The 18,293-nt window shown below is 40.6% G+C and overlaps 18 non-coding genes across 18 annotated transcripts; 12 read left to right on the top strand and 6 right to left on the bottom strand.

Annotated features, from left to right (window-relative positions):
• The first annotated feature begins 2,492 nt into the window (after positions 1-2,492).
• Trnap-ugg (transfer RNA proline (anticodon UGG)) lies at positions 2,493-2,564 on the top strand. Its single transcript has one exon. It is a non-coding gene; the product is annotated as a tRNA-Pro (tRNA).
• Positions 2,565-3,021: 457 nt separating this feature from the next.
• Trnal-uaa (transfer RNA leucine (anticodon UAA)) lies at positions 3,022-3,104 on the bottom strand. Its single transcript has one exon. It is a non-coding gene; the product is annotated as a tRNA-Leu (tRNA).
• Positions 3,105-4,089: 985 nt separating this feature from the next.
• On the top strand, positions 4,090-4,161 carry Trnap-agg (transfer RNA proline (anticodon AGG)). The gene has a single exon. It is a non-coding gene; the product is annotated as a tRNA-Pro (tRNA).
• A 613-nt stretch (positions 4,162-4,774) lies between these two features.
• Positions 4,775-4,846, top strand: Trnap-ugg (transfer RNA proline (anticodon UGG)). Its single transcript has one exon. It is a non-coding gene; the product is annotated as a tRNA-Pro (tRNA).
• Positions 4,847-5,304: 458 nt separating this feature from the next.
• Trnal-uaa (transfer RNA leucine (anticodon UAA)) lies at positions 5,305-5,387 on the bottom strand. Its single transcript has one exon. It is a non-coding gene; the product is annotated as a tRNA-Leu (tRNA).
• Positions 5,388-5,662: 275 nt separating this feature from the next.
• Trnap-agg (transfer RNA proline (anticodon AGG)) lies at positions 5,663-5,734 on the top strand. Its single transcript has one exon. It is a non-coding gene; the product is annotated as a tRNA-Pro (tRNA).
• A 607-nt stretch (positions 5,735-6,341) lies between these two features.
• Trnap-ugg (transfer RNA proline (anticodon UGG)) lies at positions 6,342-6,413 on the top strand. The gene has a single exon. It is a non-coding gene; the product is annotated as a tRNA-Pro (tRNA).
• Positions 6,414-6,870: 457 nt separating this feature from the next.
• Trnal-uaa (transfer RNA leucine (anticodon UAA)) lies at positions 6,871-6,953 on the bottom strand. Its single transcript has one exon. It is a non-coding gene; the product is annotated as a tRNA-Leu (tRNA).
• A 986-nt stretch (positions 6,954-7,939) lies between these two features.
• On the top strand, positions 7,940-8,011 carry Trnap-agg (transfer RNA proline (anticodon AGG)). The gene has a single exon. It is a non-coding gene; the product is annotated as a tRNA-Pro (tRNA).
• Positions 8,012-8,624: 613 nt separating this feature from the next.
• On the top strand, positions 8,625-8,696 carry Trnap-ugg (transfer RNA proline (anticodon UGG)). The gene has a single exon. It is a non-coding gene; the product is annotated as a tRNA-Pro (tRNA).
• A 458-nt stretch (positions 8,697-9,154) lies between these two features.
• Trnal-uaa (transfer RNA leucine (anticodon UAA)) lies at positions 9,155-9,237 on the bottom strand. The gene has a single exon. It is a non-coding gene; the product is annotated as a tRNA-Leu (tRNA).
• Positions 9,238-9,511: 274 nt separating this feature from the next.
• Positions 9,512-9,583, top strand: Trnap-agg (transfer RNA proline (anticodon AGG)). The gene has a single exon. It is a non-coding gene; the product is annotated as a tRNA-Pro (tRNA).
• Positions 9,584-10,196: 613 nt separating this feature from the next.
• Trnap-ugg (transfer RNA proline (anticodon UGG)) lies at positions 10,197-10,268 on the top strand. The gene has a single exon. It is a non-coding gene; the product is annotated as a tRNA-Pro (tRNA).
• A 194-nt stretch (positions 10,269-10,462) lies between these two features.
• On the bottom strand, positions 10,463-10,545 carry Trnal-uaa (transfer RNA leucine (anticodon UAA)). Its single transcript has one exon. It is a non-coding gene; the product is annotated as a tRNA-Leu (tRNA).
• A 275-nt stretch (positions 10,546-10,820) lies between these two features.
• On the top strand, positions 10,821-10,892 carry Trnap-agg (transfer RNA proline (anticodon AGG)). The gene has a single exon. It is a non-coding gene; the product is annotated as a tRNA-Pro (tRNA).
• A 613-nt stretch (positions 10,893-11,505) lies between these two features.
• Positions 11,506-11,577, top strand: Trnap-cgg (transfer RNA proline (anticodon CGG)). The gene has a single exon. It is a non-coding gene; the product is annotated as a tRNA-Pro (tRNA).
• A 458-nt stretch (positions 11,578-12,035) lies between these two features.
• Trnal-uaa (transfer RNA leucine (anticodon UAA)) lies at positions 12,036-12,118 on the bottom strand. Its single transcript has one exon. It is a non-coding gene; the product is annotated as a tRNA-Leu (tRNA).
• Positions 12,119-12,392: 274 nt separating this feature from the next.
• Positions 12,393-12,464, top strand: Trnap-agg (transfer RNA proline (anticodon AGG)). Its single transcript has one exon. It is a non-coding gene; the product is annotated as a tRNA-Pro (tRNA).
• The last annotated feature ends 5,829 nt before the right edge of the window (positions 12,465-18,293 follow it).

Here is an 18,293-nt window from a genome sequence, read left to right as displayed (position 1 = left end):
ACCCATCGAAGGCGAAGCGCTTGCGGTTGCTTGGAGCTTAGACCATGCCAAGTCTTTCATCCTCGGCTGTAAAGATCTCATTTTAGTAACCGATCACAAACCCCTCATCCCATTGTTCAGCAACCGACAACTATCTGACATCAGCAACCCACGCGTGCTGAGATTCAGATCAAAAGTTTCTCAATACGATTTCTCCATACACCACTGTTGTGGAAAATGGCACAGAGGGCCAGATGCGCTTTCAAGGAATCCAGTACTTTCTGCCTCTAATCCGACTGATGAAGACCTCTTTGCTGCTGAACTAGAGGACGACACCACTTGGTCTCTCATGCACGAGACAATACAAGCCTTAAATTGTTACATTGAAAACGAGAATGAACCTCTTACGGATCGGGCAATAACTATCGATAGGCTTCAAAACGCTTGTCAAGCTGACAAATCACATAAGCTGTTACATGAAACTATTTCTTCTGGATTCCCTCCCACAAGAAGAGCCACTTCACCGGAGGTTCGCTCCTATTGGGAACTACGTAACAGACTATCTTGTTTCGACAACAAGATCATTGTTTTAGATAACAAAAGATTCGTTATCCCTCGACAGCTCAGATCATCTGTGCTCCATACACTACACAGTGCCCACCAGGGCTGCACAAATATGGTCGCTAGGGCAAAAGATTGTGTGTACTGGCCGGGAATGAACAAATGCATTTTCAACTTCAAATCTTCTTGCTCCACTTGCTCCTATATTGCACCATCTCAAGTTCAAGAAACTATCATACCAACACCTCCACCCCAATGGCCTTTTCAACAAATCTGTGCTGACCTATTTTATCTAAATGGTAACGATTACTTAGCAATCACAGACAGATTCAGTGGATGGATTGAAATTGCCCACTTTCACCGATCACCTTCCACAAACCGCATCATTCCTGTTTTCGAACAACTTTTACACGCTTTGGCTGTGCTGAAGAACTCAGTACTGATGGTGGCCCTCAGTTTGCTTCAGAGGAATTCAAGAAATTTCTGGAAATTTGGGGTGTGAAAGGTCGAATCTCGTCAGCACACTATCCACAATCAAATGGGCGAGCTGAACTTGCCGTAAAAACAGCCAAACGACTCATCCGGGACAATTTACTGCCAGACGGTTCCCCAAAAAGTCGTTCATTCGGCAAAGCACTTCTTCAATATCGAAACACCCCTCTCCGTGATATTGGACTCAGTCCAGCACAACTTTTGTTTTCTCGGCATCTGAGGGACTTCTTACCTATTCACCCATCAAACCTACGGCTCAATCCACTGTGGACACAAGCAGCCAAAGCTAGAGAAAAAACTCTTTCTCAGGAATATATTGACCTACAAACTGAATACAACAAACATGCACACGACCTACCATTTTTAGAAGAAGGAACAAACGTTTCAATCCAAAATCCCATCAACAAAAGATGGGACAGGTCAGGAAAAGTTGTGAAATGCTTCAAACACCGTAAATACTTGATTAGAATGGATGGATCTGGGAGAACAGTCACACGAAACCGGAGATTCCTAAAGCCTATTTTGTTCGAACCCCAAGCTATAATTCCCATATCACCCAACCTGCCACATTCTAGCCATATCTCCCTCCAAATTCGGGGCCCCCACATTTTCGCCCTTTGTCAAACCAAACTAATCCCTCAGCTATTTCTCGTCCAGCCACGCACCCACCAAGATTACCTCTGGCATTGAGACGCCTACAGCCTTACAACAAGCCAGGGCTGTCTGAATGAACATGACTATACTGACTGTTCTATGTGATAAAATAAGACATTTGATAATGAATACTGAACAATTTTTATTTCTTTGTTTATTGCTGTTCAGATGTTTCTTTGCCTGTTGCTATTTCGTTATTTGTTCACTTTGTCATTTTGTGATATTTTGAAAAACAAATATCTTTTTCCTTTGCGAAGGGGAGATATTGGGATATGCCATTTCTGCCATCCTGTTTCTATGCCATTTCTCTCTACCTGTATCATACATGTTTGTGTTATTTTCTATTTAACTGATTGGAGTATTTGGTTGTATTAAGATCTTTGTTAACAGTTAGACTTACATTAGGTTAAATGTGTTATGCTTCATTCACAAACATTGGATTTATACAAAGACACTCAAGTTGGTAATCTGTAAAGAATCTGCTCATCAGACTTCCCAACACCTTCAGGTACACTTTATACCTATTGATCCATAGGTGTGAACAAGTTCAATGTGTGTTGAATCCCAGTTTTCAACCATTTAGAGTAAAAACAAAAGTTATTGTTTAATGGGTGAAATTAAGTGACATATTATAGTGCTCAAATTTGGCTTATTTACAATTTATTCACATACCTTTTACCTCAATTAACAAGATAACACACGTAACAAATATCGAGCTCTAATTATTTTGCGAAGAAAATATAATTAGGTGGTATCAGAGATTCTTAATAAGGATAAGTTTTTATGTTTCTTCTGCGTTACAGAGTGGCTCGTTGGTCTAGGGGTATGATTCTCGCTTTGGGTGCGAGAGGTCCCGGGTTCAAATCCCGGACGAGCCCGTTCTGTCTCATTTATTGGCATATATCGCAATTTATTTAATTACTGGAATTCGTTCATGAATGCAGCTTCAAAAGTCATCTAGAAGCATCTGACTTATATATGCCAAGTCACGCCGAAGCGATAACTAACAGGATACCAATTATCACAAATGACAGAAAAACAGGGCAATTATTCCCCGTTGAAAATTTTCCTACGCTGTTCATCTCGACGCCTGCTTTGAAGTTGTGATTTGCACTGCGTCTTTATCGACTTTAACTGACGGATGGGTTGATAACAAATAGAAAAGGCATATATGTGTTCAATAATTGTTGTTAAGAACTTTACTTCAATTTCAAGACATTGATACGTAATCTGCATGTTCTTCACAGGATGTTACCACTGTTGACAAGGAACCGCAATATTTCAACTAGAGCATTCTCAAAGAAACCAAAATGTAGACGTTCTTTGTCGTAAAACTACCGGGTGTGGGGTTCGAACCCACGCGGACACTCGCCCATTGGAACTTAAGTCCAACGCCTTAACCACTCGGCCAACCCGGCTGCATTTGCAGCTCCAACAGGTAGCGTTAAATTTTTATAGGTTCTATGAAACAGGTACTATTAGAAATATCTGTCAATAGCCAACCGTTTGTATGTACGTGTTATCGAATTTAAATGACAGATAAGTTGATAAGGGTAGAAAAAGCATATACTGCGTCTTTATCAACTTTAACTGACGGATGAGTTGATGACGCATAGAAGACAGTGGTTACAGGGCAATATCATACATAAGTTATACGACAATAACGGCCTATGTGTAACTAATCCTTCCGCTCGGCTCGTTGTTCTAGGGGTATGATTCTCGCTTAGGGTGCGAGAGGTCCCGTGTTCAAATCCCGGACGAGCCCAACTTTCTGGATTTATACGCATCTACTGCTTGTTAATGACATGAAAGTCAATTATTCCCCGTTGAAACTTTTCCTACGCTGTTCATCTCGACGCCTGCTTTGAAGTTGTGATTTGCACTGCGTCTTTATCGACTTTAACTGACGGATGAGTTGATAACATATAGAAACGGCATATATGTGTTCAATAATTGTTGTTCAGAACTTTACATCAATTTCAAGATATGGATACGTAACCTGCATGTTTGTTCACAGGTTGTACCTATGTTGATAACGAACCGCAATATTTCAACCAGAGCATTTTCAAAGAAACCAAAATGTAGACGTTCTCGGAACACCAAATATCACAACTTACAAACGACATACCAATAATTAATTGTCGAAGAAGTTATATCATAATGATTATATCGCCTCATGAGAGAGCGGTTTGAATCCAGCTGCAGATTCCAACTGGCACAATTCAGTATTCCGTTTCGTGATGCGGCTTTGATTTACTTTCCCCTAGACCAACGAGCCACGCGATGGCTTCAGGTACACTTTATACTTATTGATCCATGGGTGTGAAAAAGTTCAATGTGTGTTGAACCCCAGTTTTCGACCATTTGAAGCAGAAACAAAGGTATTGTTTATTGGCTCGGCTCGGCTCGTTGGTCTAGGGGTATGATTCTCGCTTAGGTTGCGAGAGGTCCCGGGTTCAATTCCCAGACGAGCCCAACTATCTGGATTTATACGCATCTACCGCTTGTTAATTACATGAAAGGCTTTTCTTGTTTTTAGGAAGCATTATACAACTGTAATGTGTGAGGTCGCGTTGAAACCAAATTTCTCGGAATACCAAATATCACAACTTACAAACGACATGCCAATAATTACTTGTCGAAGAAGTTATATCATAATGATTATATCGCCTCGTGAGAGAGCGGTTTGAATCCAGCTGCGGATTCCAACTGGCACAATTCATTATTCCGTTTCATGATGCGGCTTTGATTTACTTTCCCCTAGACCAACGAGCCACGCGATGGCTTCAGGTACACTTTATACCTATTGATCCATGGGTGTGAACAAGTTCAATGTGTGTTGAATCCCAGTTTTCGACCATTTAAAGTAGAAACAAAAGATATTGTTTATTGGGTGAAATTAAGTGACATATTATAGTGCTCAAATTTGGCTTATTTACTATTTATTCACATACCTTTTACCTCAATTATCAAGATAACACACGTAACAAATATCGAGCTCTAATCATTTTACGAAGAAAATATAATTAGGTGGTATCAGAGATTCCTAATAAGGATAAGTCTTTATGTTTCTTCAGCGTTATAGAGTGGCTCGTTGGTCTAGGGGTATGATTCTCGCTTTGGGTGCGAGAGGTCCCGGGTTCAAATCCCGGACGAGCCCGTTCTGTTTCATTTATTGGCATATATCGCAATTTATTTAATTACTGGAATTCGTTCATGATTGCAGTTTCAAAAGTCATCTAGAAGCACCTGACTTATATATGCCAAGTCACGCCGAAGCGATAACTAACAGGATACCAATTATCACAAATAACAAAAAAACAGGGCGATTATTCCCCGTTGAAAATTTTCCTACGCTGTTCATCTCGACGCCTGCTTTGAAGTTGTGATTTGCACTGCGTCTTTATCGACTTTAACTGACGGATGGGTTGATAACAAATAGAAAAGGCATATATGTGTTTAATAATTGTTGTTAGGAACTTTACTTCAATTTCAAGACATTGATACGTAATCTGCATGTTTCTTCACAGGATGTTACCACTGTTGACAAGGAACCGCAATATTTCAACCAGAGCATTCTCAAAGAAACCAAAATGTAGACGTTCTTTGTCGCAAAACTACTGGGTGTGGGGTTTGAACCCACGCGAACACTCGCCCATTGGAACTTAAGTCCAACGCCTTAACCACTCGGCCAACCCGGTTGCATTTACAGCTCCAACAGGTAGCGTTGAATTTTTATAGGTTCTATGAAACAGGTACTATTAGAAATATCTGTCCATAGCCAACCGTTTTTATGTACGTGTAATCGAATTTAAATGACAGATAAGTTGATAAGGGTAGAAAAGGCATATACTGCGTCTTTATCGACTTTAACTGACGGATGAGTTGATAACGCATAGAAGACAGTGGTTACAGGGTAATATCATAGATAAGTTATACGACAATAACGGCCTATGTGTAACTAATCCTTCCGCTCGGCTCTTTGGTCTAGGGGTATGATTCTCGCTTAGGGTGCGAGAGGTCCCGGGTTCAAATCCCGGACGAGCCCAACTTTCTGGATTTGTACGCATCTACTGCTTGTTAATGTCATGAAAGGCATTTCTTGTTTTTAGGAAGCATTGTGTAATGTGTGAGGTCGCGTTGAAACCAAATTTCTCGGAATACCAAATATCACAACTTACAAACGACATGCCAATAATTACTTGTCGAAGAAGTTATATCATAATGATTATATCGCCTCATGAAAGAGCGGTTTGAATCCAGCTGCGGATTCCAACTGGCACAATTCATTATTCCGTTTCGTGATGCGGCTTTGATTTACTTTCCCCTAGTCCAACGAGCCACGCGATGGCTTCAGGTACACTTTATACCTATTGATCCATAGGTGTGAACAAGTTCAATGTGTGTTGAATCCCAGTTTTCAACCATTTAAAGTAAAAACAAAAGTTATTGTTTAATGGGTGAAATTAAGTGACATATTATAGTGCTCAAATTTGGCTTATTTACAATTTATTCACATACCTTTTACCTCAATTAACAAGATAACACACGTAACAAATATCGAGCTCTAATTATTTTGCGAAGAAAATATAATTAGGTGGTATCAGAGATTCTTAATAAGGATAAGTCTTTATGTTTCTTCTGCGTTACAGAGTGGCTCGTTGGTCTAGGGGTATGATTCTCGCTTTGGGTGCGAGAGGTCCCGGGTTCAAATCCCGGACGAGCCCGTTCTGTTTCATTTATTGGCATAAATCGCAATTTATTTAATTACTGGAATTCGTTCATGATTGCAGCTTCAAAAGTAATCTAGAAGCACCTGACTTATATATGCCAAGTCACGCCGAAGCGATAATTAACAGGATACCAATTATCACAAATGACAGAAAAACAGGGCAATTATTCCCCGTTGAAAATTTTCCTACGCTGTTCATCTCGACGCCTGCTTTGAAGTTGTGATTTGCACTGCGTCTTTATCGACTTTAACTGACGGATGGGTTGATAACAAATAGAAAAGGCATATATGTGTTCAATAATTGTTGTTAAAAACTTTACTTCAATTTCAAGACATTGATACGTAATCTGCATGTTCTTCACAGGATGTTACCACTGTTGACAAGGAACCGCAATATTTCAACCAGAGCATTCTCAAAGAAACCAAAATGTAGACGTTCTTTGTCGTAAAACTACCGGGTGTGGGGTTCGAACCCACGCGGACACTCGCCCATTGGAACTTATGTCCAACGCCTTAACCACTCGGCCAACCCGGCTGCATTTGCAGCTCCAACAGGTAGCGTTAAATTTTTATAGGTTCTATGAAACAGGTACTATTAGAAATATCTGTCAATAGCCAACCGTTTGTATGTACGTGTTATCGAATTTAAATGACAGATAGGTTGATAAGGGTAGAAAAAGCATATACTGCGTCTTTATCAACTTTAACTGACGGATGAGTTGATGACGCATAGAAGACAGTGGTTACAGGGCAATATCATAGATAAGTTATACGACAATAACGGCCTATGTGTAACTAATCCTTCCGCTCGGCTCGTTGTTCTAGGGGTATGATTCTCGCTTAGGGTGCGAGAGGTCCCGTGTTCAAATCCCGGACGAGCCCAACTTTCTGGATTTATACGCATCTACTGCTTGTTAATGACATGAAAGTCAATTATTCCCCGTTGAAACTTTTCCTACGCTGTTCATCTCGACGCCTGCTTTGAAGTTGTGATTTGCACTGCGTCTTTATCGCCTTTAACTGACGGATGAGTTGATAACATATAGAAACGGCATATATGTGTTCAATAATTGTTGTTCAGAACTTTACATCAATTTCAAGATATGGATACGTAACCTGCATGTTTGTTCACAGGTTGTACCTATGTTGATAACGAACCGCAATATTTCAACCAGAGCATTTTCAAAGAAACCAAAATGTAGACGTTTTCGGAACACCAAATATCACAACTTACAAACGACATTCCAATAATTAATTGTCGAAGAAGTTATATCATAATGATTATATCGCCTCATGAGAGAGCGGTTTGAATCCAGCTGCAGATTCCAACTGGCACAATTCAGTATTCCGTTTCGTGATGCGGCTTTGATTTACTTTCCCCTAGACCAACGAGCCACGCGATGGCTTCAGGTACACTTTATACTTATTGATCCATGGGTGTGAACAAGTTCAATGTGTGTTGAACCCCAGTTTTCGACCATTTGAAGCAGAAACAAAGGTTTTTGTTTATTGGCTCGGCTCGGCTCGTTGGTCTAGGGGTATGATTCTCGCTTAGGTTGCGAGAGGTCCCGGGTTCAATTCCCGGACGAGCCCAACTATCTGGATCTATACGCATCTACCGCTTGTTAATTACATGAAAGGCTTTTCTTGTTTTTAGGAAGCATTATACAACTGTAATGTGTGAGGTCGCGTTGAAACCAAATTTCCCGGAATACCAAATATCACAACTTACAAACGACATGCCAATAATTACTTGTCGAAGAAGTTATATCATAATGATTAAATCGCCTCGTGAGAGAGCGGTTTGAATCCAGCTGCGGATTCCAACTGGCACAATTCATTATTCCGTTTCATTATGCGGCTTTGATTTACTTTCCCCTAGACCAACGAGCCACGCGATGGCTTCAGGTACACTTTATACCTATCGATCCATGGGTGTGAACAAGTTCAATGTGTGTTGAATCCCAGTTTTAGACCATTTAAAGTAGAAACAAAAGATATTGTTTAATGGGTGAAATTAAGTGACATATTATAGTGCTCAAATTTGGCTTATTTACTATTTATTCACATACCTTTTACCTCAATTATCAAGATAACACACGTAACAAATATCGAGCTCTAATCATTTTACGAAGAAAATATAATTAGGTGGTATCAGAGATTTCTAATAAGGATAAGTCTTTATGTTTCTTCTGCGTTACAGAGTGGCTTGTTGGTCTAGGGGTATGATTCTCGCTTTGGGTGCGAGAGGTCCCGGGTTCAAATCCCGGACGAGCCCGTTCTGTTTCATTTATTGGCATATATCGCAATTTATTTAATTACTGGAATTCGTTCATGATTGCAGCTTCAAAAGTCATCTAGAAGCACCTGACTTATATATGCCAAGTCACGCCGAAGCGATAACTAACAGGATACCAATTATCACAAATAACAAAAAAACAGGGCAATTATTCCCCGTTGAAAATTTTCCTACGCTGTTCATCTCGACGCCTGCTTTGAAGTTGTGATTTGCACTGCGTCTTTATCGACTTTAACTGACGGATGGGTTGATAACAAATAGAAAAGGCATATATGTGTTTAATAATTGTTGTTAAGAACTTTACTTCAATTTCAAGACATTGATACGTAATCTGCATGTTTCTTCACAGGATGTTACCACTGTTGACAAGGAACCGCAATATTTCAACCAGAGCATTCTCAAAGAAACCAAAATGTAGACGTTCTTTGTCGCAAAACTACTGGGTGTGGGGTTTGAACCCACGCGAACACTCGCCCATTGGAACTTAAGTCCAACGCCTTAACCACTCGGCCAACCCGGTTGCATTTACAGCTCCAACAGGTATCGTTGAATTTTTATAGGTTCTATGAAACAGGTACTATTAGAAATATCTGTCCATAGCCAACCGTTTGTATGTACGTGTAATCGAATTTAAATGACAGATAAGTTGATAAGGGTAGAAAAGGCATATACTGCGTCTTTATCGACTTTAACTGACGGATGAGTTGATAACGCATAGAAGACAGTGGTTACAGGGTAATATCATAGATAAGTTATACGACAATAACGGCCTATGTGTAACTATCCTTCCGCTCGGCTCGTTGGTCTAGGGGTATGATTCTCGCTTAGGGTGCGAGAGGTCCCGGTTTCAAATCCCGGACGAGCCCAACTTTCTGGATTTATACGCATCTACTGCTTGTTAATGTCATGAAAGGCATTTCTTGTTTATAGGAAGCATTATACAACTGTAATGTGTGAGGTCGCGTTGAAACCAAATTTCTCGGAATACCAAATATCACAACTTACAAACGACATGCCAATAATTACTTGTCGAAGAAGTTATATCATAATGATTATATCGCCTCGTGAGAGAGCGGTTTGAATCCAGCTGCGGATTCCAACTGGCACAATTCATTATTCCGTTTCATGATGCGGCTTTGATTTACTTTCCCCTAGACCAACGAGCCACGCGATGGCTTCAGGTACACTTTATACCTATCGATCCATGGGTGTGAACAAGTTCAATGTGTGTTGAATCCCAGTTTTCGACCATTTAAAGTAGAAACAAAAGATATTGTTTAATGGGTGAAATTAAGTGACATATTATAGTGCTCAAATTTGGCTTATTTACTATTTATTCACATACCTTTTACCTCAATTATCAAGATAACACACGTAACAAATATCGAGCTCTAATCATTTTACGAAGAAAATATAATTAGGTGGTATCAGAGATTCCTAATAAGGATAAGTCTTTATGTTTCTTCAGCGTTACAGAATGGCTCGTTGGTCTAGGGGTATGATTCTCGCTTTGGGTGCGAGAGGTCCCGGGTTCAAATCCCGGACGAGCCCGTTCTGTTTCATTTATTGGCATATATCGCAATTTATTTAATTACTGGAATTCGTTCATGATTGCAGTTTCAAAAGTCATCTAGAAGCACCTGACTTATATATGCCAAGTCACACCACTGTTGACAAGGAACCGCAATATTTCAACCAGAGCATTCTTAAAGAAACCAAAATGTAGACGTTCTTTGTCGCAAAACTACTGGGTGTGGGGTTTGAACCCACGCGAACACTCGCCCATTGGAACTTAAGTCCAACGCCTTAACCACTCGGCCAACCCGGTTGCATTTACAGCTCCAACAGGTAGCGTTGAATTTTTATAGGTTCTATGAAACAGGTACTATTAGAAATATCTGTCCATAGCCAACCGTTTGTATGTACGTGTAATCGAATTTAAATGATAGATAAGTTGATAAGGGTAGAAAAGGCATATACTGCGTCTTTATCGACTTTAACTGACGGATGAGTTGATAACGCATAGAAGACAGTGGTTACAGGGTAATATCATAGATAAGTTATACGACAATAACGGCCTATGTGTAACTAATCCCTCCGCTCGGCTCGTTGGTCTAGGGGTATGATTCTCGCTTAGGGTGCGAGAGGTCCCGGGTTCAAATCCCGGACGAGCCCAACTTTCTGGACTTATACGCATCTACTGCTTGTTAATGTCATGAAAGGCATTTCTTGTTTTTAGGAAGCATTATACAACTGTAATGTGTGAGGTCGCGTTGAAACCAAATTTCTCGGAATACCAAATATCACAACTTACAAACGACATGCCAATAATTACTTGTCGAAGAAGTTATATCATAATGATTATATCGCCTCATGAAAGAGCGGTTTGAATCCAGCTGCGGATTCCAACTGGCACAATTCATTATTCCGTTTCGTGATGCGGCTTTGATTTACTTTCCCCTAGTCCAACGAGCCACGCGATGGCTTCAGGTACACTTTATACCTATTGATCCATGGGTGTGAACAAGTTCAATGTGTGTTGAATCCCAGTTTTCGACCATTTAAAGTATAAACAAAACTAATTGTTTAATGGGTGAAATTAAGTGACATATTATAGTGCTCAAATTTGGCTTATTTACTATTTATTCACATACCTTTTACCTCAATTAACAAGATAACACACGTAACAAATATCGAGATCTAATTATTTTGCGAAGAAAATATAATTAGGAGGTATCAGAGATTCTTAAAAAGGATAAGTCTTTTTGTTTCTTCTGCGTTACAGAGTGGCTCGTTGGTCTAGGGGTATGATTCTCGCTTCGGGTGCGAGAGGTCCCGGGTTCAAATCCCGGACGAGCCCGTTCTGTTTCATTTATTGGCATAAATCGCAATTTATTTAATTACTGGAATTCGTTCATGATTGCAGCTTCAAAAGTAATCTAGAAGCACCTGACTTATATATGCCAAGTCACGCCGAAGCGATAATTAACAGGATACCAATTATCACAAATGACAGAAAAACAGGGCAATTATTCCCCGTTGAAAATTTTCCTACGCTGTTCATCTCGACGCCTGCTTTGAAGTTGTGATTTGCACTGCGTCTTTATCGACTTTAACTGACGGATGGGTTGATAATAAATAGAAAAGGCATTTTTGTGTTCAATAATTGTTGTTCAGAACTTTACATCAATTTCAAGACATTGATACGTAATCTGCATGTTTCTTCACAGGTTATTACCACTGTTGACAAGGAACCGCAATATTTCAACCAGAGCATTCTAAAAGAAACCAAAATGTAGACGTTCTTTGTCGCAAACCTACCGGGTGTGGGGTTCGAACACACGCAGACACTCGCCCATTGGAACTTAAGTCCAACGCCTTAACCACTCGGCCAACCCGGTTGCATTTACAGCTCCAACAGGTAGCATTAAATTTTTATAGGTTCTATGAAACGTGTACTATTAGAAATATCTGTCAATAGCCAACCGTTTGTATGTACGTGTTATCGAATTTAAATGACAGATAAGTTGTTAAGGGTAGAAAAGGCATATACTGCGTCTTTATCGACTTTAACTGACGGATGAGATGATAACGCATAGAAGACAGTGGTTACAGGGTAATATCATAGATAAGTTATACGATAATAACGTCCTATGTGTAACTAACCTTCCGCTCGGCTCGTTGGTCTAGGGGTATGATTCTCGCTTAGGGTGCGAGAGGTCCCGGGTTCAAATCCCGGACGAGCCCAACTTTCTGGATTTATACGCATCTACTGCTTGTTAATGTCATGGAAGGCATTTCTTGTTTTTAGGAAGCATTATACAACTGTAATGTGTGAGGTCGCGTTCTCGGAATACCAAATATCACAACTTACAAACGACATCCCAATAATTACTTGTCGAAGAAGTTATATCATAATGATTATATCGCCTCATGAAATAGCGGTTTGAATCCAGCTGCGGATTCCAACTGGCACAATTCATTATTCCGTTTCGTGATGCGGCTTTGATTTACTTTCCCGTCGACCAACGAGCCACGCGATGGCTTCTATTGGGATATGCCATTTCTGCCATCCTGTTTCTATGCCATTTCTCTCTACCTGTATCATACATGTTTGTGTTATTTTCTATTTAACTGATTGGAGTATTTGGTTGTATTAAGATCTTTGTTAACAGTTAGACTTACATTAGGTTAAATGTGTTATGCTTCATTCACAAACATTGGATTTATACAAAGACACTCAAGTTGGTAATCTGTAAAGAATCTGCTCATCAGACTTCCCAACATGGCGCTGCGACTAACAGATGCTACCAGCTGGAGTACTTTTTTCAAATCTCTCGGCATCCCCGATGAGAGATCCGATGAATATGGAAATACATTTCATGCTAATGAGCTCACTGAGACTGAATTACCACAGCTGGACAAAAATACTCTTAAAAGTGATTTGGGTATAACAATCTTAGCACATCAAATTAAAATATTGAATCATTCTCAGCAAAACATATCCAACTCTTCTCAGCCCACCAAACTAAATCTGCCCGTAAAGTTACCTGAATTCTCAACTAGAATGTCTAGTTCTGATTTTCGCACTGCTTTATCCGTGTGGACAACATTCAAGAACCTTCAACCACATGCAAGTGTTCATGCCAATGATTTACTTTACTCTGCATGTGATCAGGCAGTTCAAAAAATCATCAACAACACATGTTCAGAGTTCAGAGACTTAACCGAAAAGGAATTCCTATCTAAAATCAGGAACATTGTCACACTAGAATTAAATTCTCTTACGCACAGAACAAAATTCATGGACATGCAGCAACATACTGGGGAAACAGTCACACAGTTTGTAGCCAGACTGCTTTCTGTGGCACACGACTGCGAATACATATGCCCAAGCGAAGCATGCAAGTTTGATCAAACCGACTGGCACGTTCGGGATCAGCTCATCAAGGGCATCTGCAACACAACCCTTCAGGCTGACATGTCCAAATGCGCAGACAAAAAGGCCCTTATTACCTTGGAGGAAGTTGTTAAGTATGCCACCGCTTACGAATCGGCTATTCGAAATCAAGAAACGATACACTGCCACACACAATCATATTCTGTATCACACTTCGCCACACAAAGACAACGTCAAAAGAGAAGCCCTAGCAAGAAGTCATCTTCAGGACGCATTGCATGTAGGGGATGTGGCAGTCTTAATCATGGATCCACAGAAATGGACAGGAAGAATCGATGCCCAGCATGGGGAAAAACTTGTTCTCACTGCCGAAAAGATAATCATTACAAGAAAGTATGCTTCTCGGCAAAAAGCGGAAAATACAGGCACAGTCCATGACATCATCCGAGTCCCAGTCAGACTCAGATTCTGTGGATGAAAAAGCCAATCTGAGCGTAATTTCACTTCATAACGTTGGAGATCCACACTCCTCATTAGCTGAAATCAAAATTCAGATTTCTCATACTTCGTCTACAGCAAACAGCATCTGCTCCAAACCTGTGACAGCACTACCGGACAGTGGAGCTTCAATATGTGTCGCTGAACATCCATATATTTCATATTTGCACATATCGAAGAGAGTTCTACAAAAATGTAACAAAAGCATTCGCATTGTAGGAGGTAGTACTATCAAAGCTTACTGCTATGCCAACGTAAACATAAATATTATTGGATATGGTAAACAAACAAAACAACAACTATACTTTACTGAACCTGGGATAAAGCTACGCCATCTATATTAAGCAAAGATGCATGTATAGCATTGGACATCCTACCGAAGAGTTTTCCACTGCCATCACCTAATGCCAGCTCAATAAACTCTCTTACGAGCACAAGGTCTCCCACAAAACCCTCAATCACAAATCAACGGGTTCAATCACTACCGACCAGACCTATGTCTATTCCTTTTCCTCTAACTGAGGACAACATAACTAGACTGAAACAGTACATTCTGGATAGTTTCAAGGCTTCCGCCTTTGACCGATCTCCACCATTCCCCACAATGCAGGGACCACCTGCACACATCTACCTCAAACCGAAGGCTATCCCATATGCACGCCACACACCGATTCCAATACCCATACATATGGAGAAACCAGCAAAGCAAAAACTACTGGACGATGTCGAAAAGGGCATAGTAAAGCCCGTACCTCTAGGCATGATCACACCATGGTGTTCACCCATGGTCACACTCTTGAAGAAAAATGGATCTATCCGGCGAACTATTGATTTACAGAAATTGAACGCCCAGTGCATACGAGAAGCTCACTATAATCCATCTCCATTCAAAGCTGCCTGCAAAATTCCTCCTAACACGAAAAAGTCTATTTTGGACATCACTGATGGCTATCATAGCGTCCCACTAGATGAGGAAAGTCAACCACTGACAACGTTCATCACACCATGGGAAAGATTTATGAACACACGCCTTATTCAAGGTTTTAAATCTGCAGGAGATATTTTCAATGGCAACCTCGATCTCATTCTAGAAGAGTCAAACATTGAAAAAGTACAGCATGTAGTGGATGACCTATGCCTATATGAGAGTGACATTCAATCATCCTTCTACCAAGTTTGGGATTTTCTCACACTGAGCGTTCAAAAGGGGATAGTATTCAATCCTGATAAATTCAAATTCTGTCAGGATACCATCATATTTGCTGGCCTTAAAATAACCCCTGCTGGGATTGCACCTGCCCCAGCGCTTCTTGACTCCATCAAAAACTTTCCACCTCCGACAAACATTCACGACGCTCGAAGTTGGCACGGCTTGGTAAATCAAATATCATGGGCTTACGCCATCTCCCCCATTATGCTCCCATTTCGCGACCTAATAAAAAAGGGATCCAAATTCATATGGGACGACACTCTTCAATCTATATTTGAGAAATCGAAAGCGAAACTTATCACCCTATGTGAAGAAGGGATTAAATCATTTGACCTTCATCGACCATCTTTGATTCAATGCGACTGGAGCAAGGACGGCATTGGCTATCTACTTCTACAGAAATATTGTACCTGCGGTACAAATGAAGCCCCAAATTGTTGCCTTGATGGTTGGCATCTCGTATACGCCGGCTCTCGGCACACTTCACAAGCTGAAAGAAACTATGCACCCATCGAAGGCGAAGCGCTTGCGGTTGCTTGGAGCTTAGACCATGCCAAGTCTTTCATCCTCGGCTGTAAAGATCTCATTTTAGTAACCGATCACAAACCCCTCATCCCATTGTTCAGCAACCGACAACTATCTGACATCAGCAACCCACGCGTGCTGAGATTCAGATCAAAAGTTTCTCAATACGATTTCTCCATACACCACTGTTGTGGAAAATGGCACAGAGGGCCAGATGCGCTTTCAAGGAATCCAGTACTTTCTGCCTCTAATCCAACTGATGAAGACCTCTTTGCTGCTGAACTAGAGGACGACACCACTTGGTCTCTCATGCACGAGACAATACAAGCCTTAAATTGTTACATTGAAAACGAGAATGGACCTCTTACGGATCGGGCAATAACTATCGATAGGCTTCAAAACGCTTGTCAAGCTGACAAATCACATAAGCTGTTACATGAAACTATTTCTTCTGGATTCCCTCCCACAAGAAGTGCCACTTCACCGGAGTTTCGCTCCTATTGGGAACTACGTAACAGACTATCTTGTTTCGACAACAAGATCATTGTTTTAGATAACAAAAGATTCGTTATCCCTCGACAGCTCAGATCATCTGTGCTCCATACACTACACAGTGCCCACCAGGGCTGCACAAATATGGTCGCTAGGGCAAAAGATTGTGTGTACTGGCCGGGAATGAACAAATGCATTCTCAACTTCAAATCTTCTTGCTCCACTTGCTCCTATATTGCACCATCTCAAGTTCAAGAAACTATCATACCAACACCTCCACCCCAATGGCCTTTTCAACAAATCTGTGCTGACCTATTTTATCTAAATGGTAACGATTACTTAGCAATCACAGACAGATTCAGTGAATGGATTGAAATTGCCCACTTTCACCGATCACCTTCCACAAACCGCATCATTCCTGTTTTCGAACAACTTTTAACGCGCTTTGGCTGTGCTGAAGAACTCAGTACTGATGGTGGCCCTCAGTTTGCTTCAGAGGAATTCAAGAAATTTCTGGAAATTTGGGGTGTGAAAGGTCGAATCTCGTCAGCACACTATCCACAATCAAATGGGCGAGCTGAACTTGCCGTAAAAACAGCCAAACGACTCATCCGGGACAATTTACTGCCAGACGGTTCCCCAAAAAGTCGTTCATTCGGCAAAGCACTTCTTCAATATCGAAACACCCCTCTCCGTGATATTGGACTCAGTCCAGCACAACTTTTGTTTTCTCGGCATCTGAGGGACTTCTTACCTATTCACCCATCAAACCTACGGCTCAATCCACTGTGGACACAAGCAGCCAAAGCTAGAGAAAAATCTCTTTCTCAGGAATATATTGACCTACAAACTGAATACAACAAACATGCACACGACCTACCATTTTTAGAAGAAGGAACAAACGTTTCAATCCAAAATCCCATCAACAAAAGATGGGACAGGTCAGGAAAAGTTGTGAAATGCTTCAAACACCGTAAATACTTGATTAGAATGGATGGATCTGGGAGAACAGTCACACGAAACCGGAGATTCCTAAAGCCTATTTTGTTCGAACCCCAAGCTACAATTCCCATATCACCCAACCTGCCACATTCTAGCCATATCTCCCTCCAAATTCGGGGCCCCCACCTTTTCGCCCTTTGTCAAACCAAACTAATCCCTCAGCTATTTCTCGTCCAGCCACGCACCCACCAAGATTACCTCTGGCATTGAGACGCCTACAGCCTTACAACAAGCCAGGGCTGTCTGAATGAACATGACTATACTGACTGTTCTATGTGATAAAATAAGACATTTGATAATGAATACTGAACAATTTTTATTTCTTTGTTTATTGCTGTTCAGATGTTTCTTTGCCTGTTGCTATTTCGTTATTTGTTCACTTTGTCATTTTGTGATATTTTGAAAAACAAATATCTTTTTCCTTTGCGAAGGGGAGATATTGGGATATGCCATTTCTGCCATCCTGTTTCTATGCCATTTCTCTCTACCTGTATCATACATGTTTGTGTTATTTTCTATTTAACTGATTGGAGTATTTGGTTGTATTAAGATCTTTGTTAACAGTTAGACTTACATTAGGTTAAATGTGTTATGCTTCATTCACAAACATTGGATTTATACAAAGACACTCAAGTTGGTAATCTGTAAAGAATCTGCTCATCAGACTTCCCAACACCTTCAGGTACACTTTATACCTATTGATCCATAGGTGTGAACAAGTTCAATGTGTGTTGAATCCCAGTTTTCAACCATTTAAAGTAAAAACAAAAGTTATTGTTTAATGGGTGAAATTAAGTGACATATTATAGTGCTCAAATTTGGCTTATTTACAATTTATTCACATACCTTTTACCTCAATTAACAAGATAACACACGTAACAAATATCGAGCTCGTTGTTCTAGGGGTATGATTCTCGCTTAGGGTGCGAGAGGTCCCGTGTTCAAATCC

This window comes from Styela clava, chromosome 9, assembly GCF_964204865.1.
Source record: "Styela clava chromosome 9, kaStyClav1.hap1.2, whole genome shotgun sequence".
NCBI lineage: Eukaryota > Metazoa > Chordata > Ascidiacea > Stolidobranchia > Styelidae > Styela > Styela clava.
This window is presented reverse-complemented; position numbering and strand designations above follow the sequence as displayed.